A 9,723-nucleotide genomic window follows, 5' to 3' on the forward strand; every position below is an offset into this window, starting at 1 on the left:
AAATGAGCTTCTTTGTGTTTGAATTTTATGCACCCCCCCTTCTGCCTTTACTGCTTCAGACATCCTAATAAGGGTAATGAGAAAAGGTATCTGAAAGGAATTTCGGATTTTTGTTTTAGGGTTTCCTACAACCAAAAATAACCTTTCGGCGTCAGCATTCGACGTGGGTAGTGCTAGGACCTGTAAAGCAAACAGTGCCAAATTATAAAATTTCTTCTGGCCTGTATGATCTTCATAATCCAGAAGTCTCAAATAAAATTCTTCCGTATTAAGGTGCTTGCATTCTTCTGGAAGATTTGCAAAATCCAGTTTACGCCATTCTCCATCTAAATTATTTACATTTCCTGTAAAAAGTCTAGGGATAGCTATTGTGAAGTCTACAAGCATATTCATTTTGTCTCTTGTTTTCTTTTCCAGGACTTTCTTTGGTGATAGATAAGAAGCCATTCTCCACAATTCATTGTCAATTGGATTTTTTTCTTTTTTGACTACCATTGTGATGAGGAAGTCGCGACACCTTGATTTTACGTCTGTTGTTAATGATGGATGCTTGGTTATACACGGATCTTGAAATATTTGGTGCATTTCTGGGCCCAAGTAAATTTGATTTACTGGTAGAAATATTATCTGTTGGACAAATGTTAATTAAGTTGATGTTATGGAAAAATTCTGCTTTGAAGTAAGATCTTAAAATTGTACTGAGCAGTTCTGTTATAGATTCTTGCAGTAAGTGAATAGTAGGTTCAGCACTTTGGAACAACAAATTTACTTTTAAAAATTTAGGCAGAATATAATTTAGAAAAGTAAAATAGCACTTTACCGATGGATCTCTCATGTGCTTTAAGATACTTTGTACTGAATGTAATCTTAGTTCACTTTCTTATTCTATAAAATATAGTTTTAAGGCTTGCCACTGCTCTAAGATTCTAGCCACAGCTTGATATAGAGACAACCATCGTGTTTGGCATGGATGTAGGATTTTATGTGGCTTCACATTGCAAAATTCTTGAAACTCTTTTTGTTCATACCTTATTTTTGCACTATGGGAGAAGAAGGAATATATATTTCTGACGAGATCATCACATTTACGGGGCAGAACTTTAGCAGCTTCTGATGCTGCAAGGTGAATGGAGTGGCAGATGCACCGAAATATTGTGATCCCTTTTAAATTTTCCCTGAGGCGGCTTGTTAAGGAATTATTTTCTCCCGTGATGTTTGATGCCCCGTCTGCTGCAAACCCTATAAAATTGGACCTTGGGATATTGCAATTGTCGAGAGATTCCATTAACATTTCATACAAGTTTTGTCCAGTTGATCCGACAGAACTGCTACTATATAGGTTAAATAACGTATAAAAGGATGTGTTTATTTTGCGGTTGGTCAAGTCAAAGAATCTAACAAGAACAGCCATTGTTTTAGTACAACTGAGGTCCGTTGTTTCGTCTATGATTATGACCGAGAACTTGTACATGCGAAGCTTCTTTAGTAGATCTTCATTCATCACATTTGCCATCGCTTTCATGGTCTCGGTACATTTGGTCTTGTGCAGGTTGATTCCCTGGGCTATTGCAGTATCCGGAAACATTATTTTCATTAAGTCCACTTGTTGATCCACGAGAGAGAAGGGGAGGTTATGCTCTGCGATGAAAGCCATCAGCAGAGCAACAGCAACCGCAACACCAGCACCAGTACCAACCTAAAATTAATTTGATTTGTTATTTTGGATATATAATTATGTATATTGTGAAGCGGCCCTGCTGTGGATGTGCCGTGTCTCGTCACGCTACATCGGACCCGTGTGGTGGGCGGGATACGGGTGTGGCCCTTTGTCCGCAACGAGCTCAGATGAGAGGAGGAGAGGTCCGGATGTGGATGTGTGTGTATGGGGGAGGGAGGATGGATGGGAAGTGTCTCTGTCTTTAGCTACCTCCCATGGATGGGGGATGAAGCCAAGGTATATATATATATATATATATATATATATATATATATATATACATATATGTATATATATATAATATATATATATACATATTGTGACGTAATATTAGATATTACGTCATGTATGTAATCATGTTATAGAATTGTGTTCCTTTGTATTACATAACTATGTTCATATTTCTTGTCTATGTATGTATTGTAACAAGGTAATTAGTAATGCCCGTCCACTATATGTAATCTTGCCTACGTGCGGAAAAATGTGCGCACTCTTATAGAACAAACAGACAAGCGAAGTAATCCTGAATAGTTCGGAGCGCACAGATTTGACAGTTACTAAATAAGTAGATTGTTCAAGCGAGTCGAGGGTCTTAAAACTACCCATGTTGACATGTGATAACTTACCCTCCCCCCCTCCTTTGCGCTCGCCCGCACCCTTCACCGAAAATATCCCGCTTCCGGTCCAATGGTATATAAGATGTGGAAATCACTCACACCTTGTCATTTCTCGCAATTTGCTCTCTTGATAAGACTCTCTCTCAGGTTGGACTCATGAGACGATTAGTGTGAAGTGATCACCTCTATTTGCCTCCATTAATTGTCTTATATACGTTCGCATTGCATCATATTTGTATTTGTATTTATTACTTATTTTGATACATATGTTCCTGACCTCTTTGTAGTTAATTAGTACCATATTGTATACGTATCTTGTGCTTCGTATTTGAACGATACTTTCCATATTCTTGTATTCGTGTAACGGTCCCATTGACCCAACTGCCCATTCTCTTTTGTGTTTATTATTGCCTGTAAATATTTTCATGTTATTAATAATTTCGTTTACTAGTTTTACCACTAGTTTAATATTCCTTTCCTGGAATCTTCTTTGTTACTTTACTTCTAGTCTTACGAATTATCCAGGCGCTGACTGGGTAATTCAGTCCTACAGTGGCTTCTAGAAGTGAGCTAGTTCAAGCACTTATCCGTTATACGTAACGTCTCTTCACATAACTAACCCGTCCCGTAACAAAGTGGCGACCCTTGCCAAGGATTTATCAGGTATTTAACAACACAGAAAATATTAAAGCTATACAAATTCCTTCAAACAGGTTAGAAATGGAGGCACGACTAGCCGAACTTAAGATTAAGGAGTTAGAATTAAATGTCAGGAGAGTAGAAATTGAGGAAGAAGCTAGAGTGAAACAAATAGCAAGAGAGGACGAAACTAAAGTCAAATTGGCAGAGTTAGAATTAAAGAAGGCAGAATTTAAAGCTAGAGAGGAGGAAGCTAAAGTGAAACAAATAGTAAGAGTGGACGAAACTAAAGTCAAATTGGCAGAGTTAGAATTAAAGAAGGCAGAAGTAGAAGCTAGGATTGTTGATAGACAACCCGTAGTTCAGGAAGGTCATATAGATATTTCCAAGTATGTAAAACTTTTGCCCCAGTTTTCAGATAAACCAGAAATATGCTTTCTTCAGTGGGAAAAATTGGCACGACAATTACAAATCCCTAAAGAAAATTGGCCATTAATCATTCAAACACAATTTAAGGGTAAGGCTCAGCAAATTTATACTTCTCTTTCAGAAGCAGAAAGCGAGTATGATAATATGAAAGCTTGTATTTTAAAAGCTTATGAACTAATACCAGAGGCCTTTAGACAGAAATTCCGTGATTATAGGAAGACACCTCAGTTAACATACGTAGAATATGCGGCCCAACAAGAGAGGTTATTCAATAGGTGGTGTTTGGCTAGTGAAACAGACACCTTAGATAGACTTAAACGGTTGATTTTGTTGGAGCAGTTTAAGAATACCTTAGAGACAGATCTTAGGATTTTTATAGATTATCATGTTCCCGAAACTTTAACTAAAGCTGCTGTATTGGCTGATGAGTTCACACTAAATCATAAGCCTAAGTCAAGACAAATGGAATCCCAAAAGTCCAAGTCATATATTCCAGATTCAACAAAATGCTCTGATCCTTGGTCCCCAAAGAAACCCTTTAAAAATCAGTCTAGCCCATCACATTCCAGTTACAGGTCTGATTTCAATCCATATCCTCCAACCCAACCTTGGCAAAGAATGGAAAGGTTTAAGACTAATCCCCCTGTAACTTGTTCATATTGTAAAAAGGCTGGCCATCACATTTCAAATTGCAGAAAGAGACTGGCACCCTCATTCTCCAATAGGACACCAACTCTTGTAAGTAATACAAAATCAGATGATTCAAAATCCTCTATTCAGGATAAACAACCAAAGAAGCCGGTATTGATAAGTAGTGTAGAACCATCCTCATCAGATCATGATCATTTTTTCAAACCATTTGTATCTTCAGGAACTATATCTCATAGTAATAGTTCACAGCAATATCCTGTTTCCATACTCCGAGACACAGGAGCAAAGCAAAGTCTGATTTTAAATTCTGTCTTGCAGAATCTGGGTGAGTCATATACAGGTTACGATATATTGATAGAAGGAGTTGGAGGAATTGTAAAATGTCCATTACATAATGTTTTCTTGCGGTCTGATTTAACAACCGGAATGGTTAAAGTAGCAGTAGTAGACTCTCTTCCCATAGTAGGAATATCCTTATTGTTGGCCAATGACATCGCTGGAAGCAAAGTCATTTCTCCTTTCATAACAAACAACCCTAAGACCTCAGTAGACCCTTCAGATAACTTACAGTTTTTTCCCGCTTGTGCTGTAACCAGATCTCAGTACAAGAAATCTGAAGAGGAGACCTATAATTTAGAATCCCTATTCTCCCAATCTGACCCATCCTCTTCTTCTTCACCAGTTGCTCTATCTAGAGCAGAATTAATCAAAGAACAGAAGTCAGATCCTTCTCTTAAAAATTTGTACGAGTTTGTTTCGTCTCCAGAAGAAGTGGAAAATAAGTCACGAGGTTTCTATATAGAAAACGGGGTCCTAATGAAAAATGGAGAGCATCCACCGCAACCGCTGACCAGCCATGGCAAGTAAGGAGTCAAATAGTCCTCCCTCTTACTTTCAGGAATAATGTTCTAAAATTGGCTCATGATACTCCCTTAGCAGGTCACGTAGGGGTAAGAAAGACCTTATTCAGCATAACCCAACATTTCCATTGGCCCACGGTTGTCAAAGATGTTGCCCAATATTGTAGAACATGTCATACATGTCAACTTGTAGGTAAGCCCAACCAGAAAATTGTAGAAGCTCCACTCCATCCCATTCCTGTAATGGAAGAGCCATTTAGCAAAATTCTAATTGACTGTGTAGGACCTTTACCTCCTTCAAGTAGAGGAAATCAGTACATTCTCACAATCATGTGTATGAGCACTTGTTTCCCAGAAGCAATTCCTTTGAAAAATATCAAAGCTCACACCGTAATTAGGGAAATGTTGAAATATTTCACTATGGTAGGATTTCCAAAGAACATTCAAAGTGATCAAGGAAGTAATTTTCTTTCCAACAAGTTTAGAGAAACCCCTTGTAACACTAGGTATAAATCCTGTAACTTCCTCCGCCTATCATCCTCAATCACAAGGTGCTCTAGAGCGCTTTCACCAAACGCTCAAGACAATGTTGAGAATCTTCTGTGCAGAGAACACTCGAAGTTGGGAAGACGGACTCCCCTTTTTGCTGTTCGCCACCCGAACAACAATTCAAGAAAGCCTTGGATTCAGCCCGTCAGAATTAGTCTTCGGTCATGAAGTCCGTGGTCCCCTAAAGATACTTCATGAACAATGGATGAAAGAAGGATCACCAGTTCCTTCTTTGAAATACGTGTCCCAGGTCACCGAGAAGTTGTTAGAAGCTTGGAAGTTGGCAAGAGAGAACTTAACGAATGCTCAACGAGTAATGAAAGGTCGGTATGATAAAAATTCTAAACTTAGAACTTTCTCTCCAGTTGATCAAGTGTTAATTTATCTTCCTATACCAGGAGATCCATTGTAGGCTAAATACAAAGGACCCTATGAAGTCTTGTCCAGAGCCAGTGATCTCAACTACATAATCAAAACTCCAGACAGAAGAAAGAGTTCCCGTCTCTGTCACATAAATACCTTAAAACATTATTCCAGAGATCCAATTCCAGCTTGCAGCTCTACCACAATAGAATCGGAAGAGCCTCCTGATAACCTGCCTAATCCTCCTGAGATTCCCTTGGAAAACTCTCAGATACTACAAAATCTTCAGATAAAAGTAGGACACTTATCTGAGAAACAAGGTAAAGACATTCTTTCTCTCTTAAGAAGTTTTCCAAAATTATTTCTAGATTCCCCAAGATTCACTTCTTTGATAGAATATGAAATAATTCTAGACTCACCAAGAGCTATCAAACAAGCCCCTTATAGAGTCAATCCGAAAAAGAAGGAGTTCATAAAAGCAGAAATAAACACTCTGCTTCAACAGGGAATAATTGAACCCTCCAGTAGTCCTTGAGCATCTCCTTGCATTCTTGTCCCTAAACCTGACAATTCGTATCGCCTGTGCATTGACTACAGGAAAATCAATGCTCATACCAAGGCCGATGCTTTTCCTATCCCTAGGATAGATGATATCATAGACAGTCTAGGAACTGCCAAGTATGTATCCAAGCTGGATATGTTAAGGGGATACTATCAAATTCCGGTACACCCTCGCTCAAGGGAAGTTACCGCCTTCATTACGGAAGAGGGATTGTTTCAATTCCGAGCAATGCCATTTGGGCTTAAAAATACCCCTGCCACTTACCAAAGAATGATAAGTAGTCTTGTTGCAGGATTGCCAGGAGTAAAAACTTATCTAGATGATGTGATAATATTTAGTCAGTCTTGGGCAGAACACATTGAAAACTTAAACAATTTCTTTTATAGAGCAGACCAAGCAAACCTTAACATCAATTTGTCCAAGTGTAATTTCGGACATACACAGGTCCCCTATTTGGGATTAAAAGTTGGAAATTCCCAAGTGTTTCCAATAGACGCCAAGATAAAAGCCATCAATGATGTACTAACACCCACTAATTGTAGAGAGGTACGCCGTTTCCTTGGAATGAGTGGCTATTATCGCCGTTTTTGTCCTAATTTTTCAGATGTAGCAGAACCATTGACTGACCTGTTGAGAAAAGACCACGACTTCGTGTGGACTCCTGCCTGTGAGACAGCCAAAATCTGAAGTCCCTTCTCACTAACGCACCCGTTCTAAGGGCACCCGATTTCCAACGACCCTTTCTTCTGCAAGTCGATGCCAGCGACACCGGTATCGGTGCCGCCCTCTTGCAAGAACACAATGAAGTTCTTCACGCTATCGCCTACTACAGCAAGAAGCTGTCCCCTGCACAGAAGAACTACTCAACAATTGAGAAGGAGACGCTCGCTTTGGTCCAGGCCCTTATCCACTTGGAAGTCTACCTGAGTTCGTCCTCAACTCCCATTCAAGTATATTCGGACCACAACCCCTTAAAGTTCCTACAGACTATGAAAAACAAGAATCCGAGACTTACACGTTGGAGTTTATTTCTGCAACCCTTTAATCTAACAATTCATCACATTAAAGGCGTCCATAATGTTTTAGCTGACGTCCTTTCTAGAACATAGCTTTTCAACAGAAAATGAAAATCTTTCCCAAACGGTGGAGGTGTAACGTAATATTAGATATTACGTCATGTATGTAATCATGTTATAGAATTGTGTTCCTTTGTATTACATAACTATGTTCATATTTCTTGTCTATGTATGTATTGTAACAAGGTAATTAGTAATGCCCGTCCACTATATGTAATCTTGCCTACGTGCGGAAAAATGTGCGCACTCTTAAAGAACAAACAGACAAACGAAGTAATCCTGAATAGTTCGGAGCGCACAGATTTGACAGTTACTAAATAAGTAGATTGTTCAAGCGAGTCGAGGGTCTTAAAACTACCCATGTTGACATGTGATAACTTACCCTCCCCCTCTCCTTTGCGCTCGCCCACACATTTCACCGGAAATATCCCGCTTCCGGTCCAATGGTATATAAGCTGTGGAAATCACTCACACCTTGTCATTTCTCGCAATTTGCTCTCTTGATAAGACTCTCTCTCAGGTTGGACTCATGAGACGATTAGTGTGAAGTGATCACCCCTATTTGCCTCCATTAATTGTCTTATATACGTTCGCATTGCATCATATTTGTATTTGTACTTATTACTTATTTTGATACATATGTTCCTGACCTCTTTGTAGTTAATTAGTACCATATTGTATACGTATCTTGTGCTTCGTATTTGAACGATACTTTCCATATTCTTGTATTCGTGTAACGGTCCCATTGACCCAACTGCCCATTCTCTTTTGTGTTTATTATTGCCTGTAAATATTTTCATGTTATTAATAATTTCGTTTACTAGTTTTACCACTAGTTTAATATTCCTTTCCTGGAATCTTCTTTGTTACTTTACTTCTAGTCTTACGAATTATCCAGGCGCTGACTGGGTAATTCAGTCCTACAGTGGTTTCTAGAAGTGAGCTGGTTCTTAAGCACTTATCCGTTATACGTAACGTCTCTTCACATAACCAGCCCGTCCCGTAACAATATATAATATATATATATATATATATATATATATAATATATATATATATATATATATATATATATATATATATATGTGTGTGTGTGTGTGTGTGTGTGTGTGTATAATCTTTATTATACATAAATTCAACAATTAACAAATAATAAAATGTGGAATAATCCATAAACCCACCGAAGAATATCCAAGAGAAGGTGAAGGTTCTTCCTCAGGTAGAGGATCCTGAAATTTCTTCGCATTGTTGATGTGCATTTTCGCCTTCTTGTGCTTTGTTAAGGCGGTCAGATGAGCTCCGAACTCCCTCTTGCAGAAGTTGCAGCTGGCTCTCTCAGGGTCCCTGAGAGAGTTGTTTCCGCCAAACAGTTTGTATGAATTGTAAAGAGCATGATGCCAGAGATAAGAACTGTGTAATTTATAAGAAGGAACAGGAAATATTACTAAAAGCTAATGCAGAACATATAAGTGTAGGACATGCTAAAAGACTATTAAGTAATTCCAAAAGATACAGTGATGTTGTTAAAACAAATAGTAAAGAGGATCAGCCAACTGTAGAAGGCAATAGAAATAAAATTGCCAATATGAGTTCTTCTGTTAACACTGAACACAAGCCTCAGTGTAAAAGTGTTACTATGAAACCTAATGGTCTTTCTTCTTCTCAACTAGGAATCTCTAATACTTCTGAACCCTCCTGTGTGGAGGTTTCCTCACCCCTTGTTGAAGGGGTGTCCCCTGCCCCATCTGGAGGGGCACCTAAGGTTTCTATTGTAGAAACCTCACAGGCTTCTTCTAATGAAGCCTCCTCTCAGGCAATCTCTCTTCCAGACTTGGGGGACTCCCCAGTAGAGGGATTGCTGACTAGTGTGCCTCACTCAGTAGAGGTGCACAGAAGCAATGAGGATCAAGGAAATGCTGAACCCAAGCCTCAGCGTGAAAGAGTCACTACTAGACCTAATCGTTCTTCTCCACAACTTGGAAATTGTAGTACTCCTCAACCCTCTTCTGCAAAGGTTCTCCCATCCCCAGTTGAGGGAATGTCTCCTGCCCCATCTAGAGGGGCACCTAAAGTTCCCATTGCTGAAACCCCACAGGGTTCCTTTAATAAAGCCTCCTCTCAATCAGTCAACCTTCCAAACTTGGGGGGCTCCCCAATAAAGGGATCACGGACTGATGTGCCTCACTCAGTTGAGGCGCACAGAAGCAAAGCTATGGAGTCTGAAGCTGTGCGTAGTAAAAGACTCCACAGTCCACCCTCAT

Source organism: Oratosquilla oratoria, chromosome 12 (assembly GCF_046742065.1).
Source record: "Oratosquilla oratoria isolate Oo_2021 chromosome 12, ASM4674206v1, whole genome shotgun sequence".
Lineage (NCBI taxonomy): Eukaryota > Metazoa > Arthropoda > Malacostraca > Stomatopoda > Squillidae > Oratosquilla > Oratosquilla oratoria.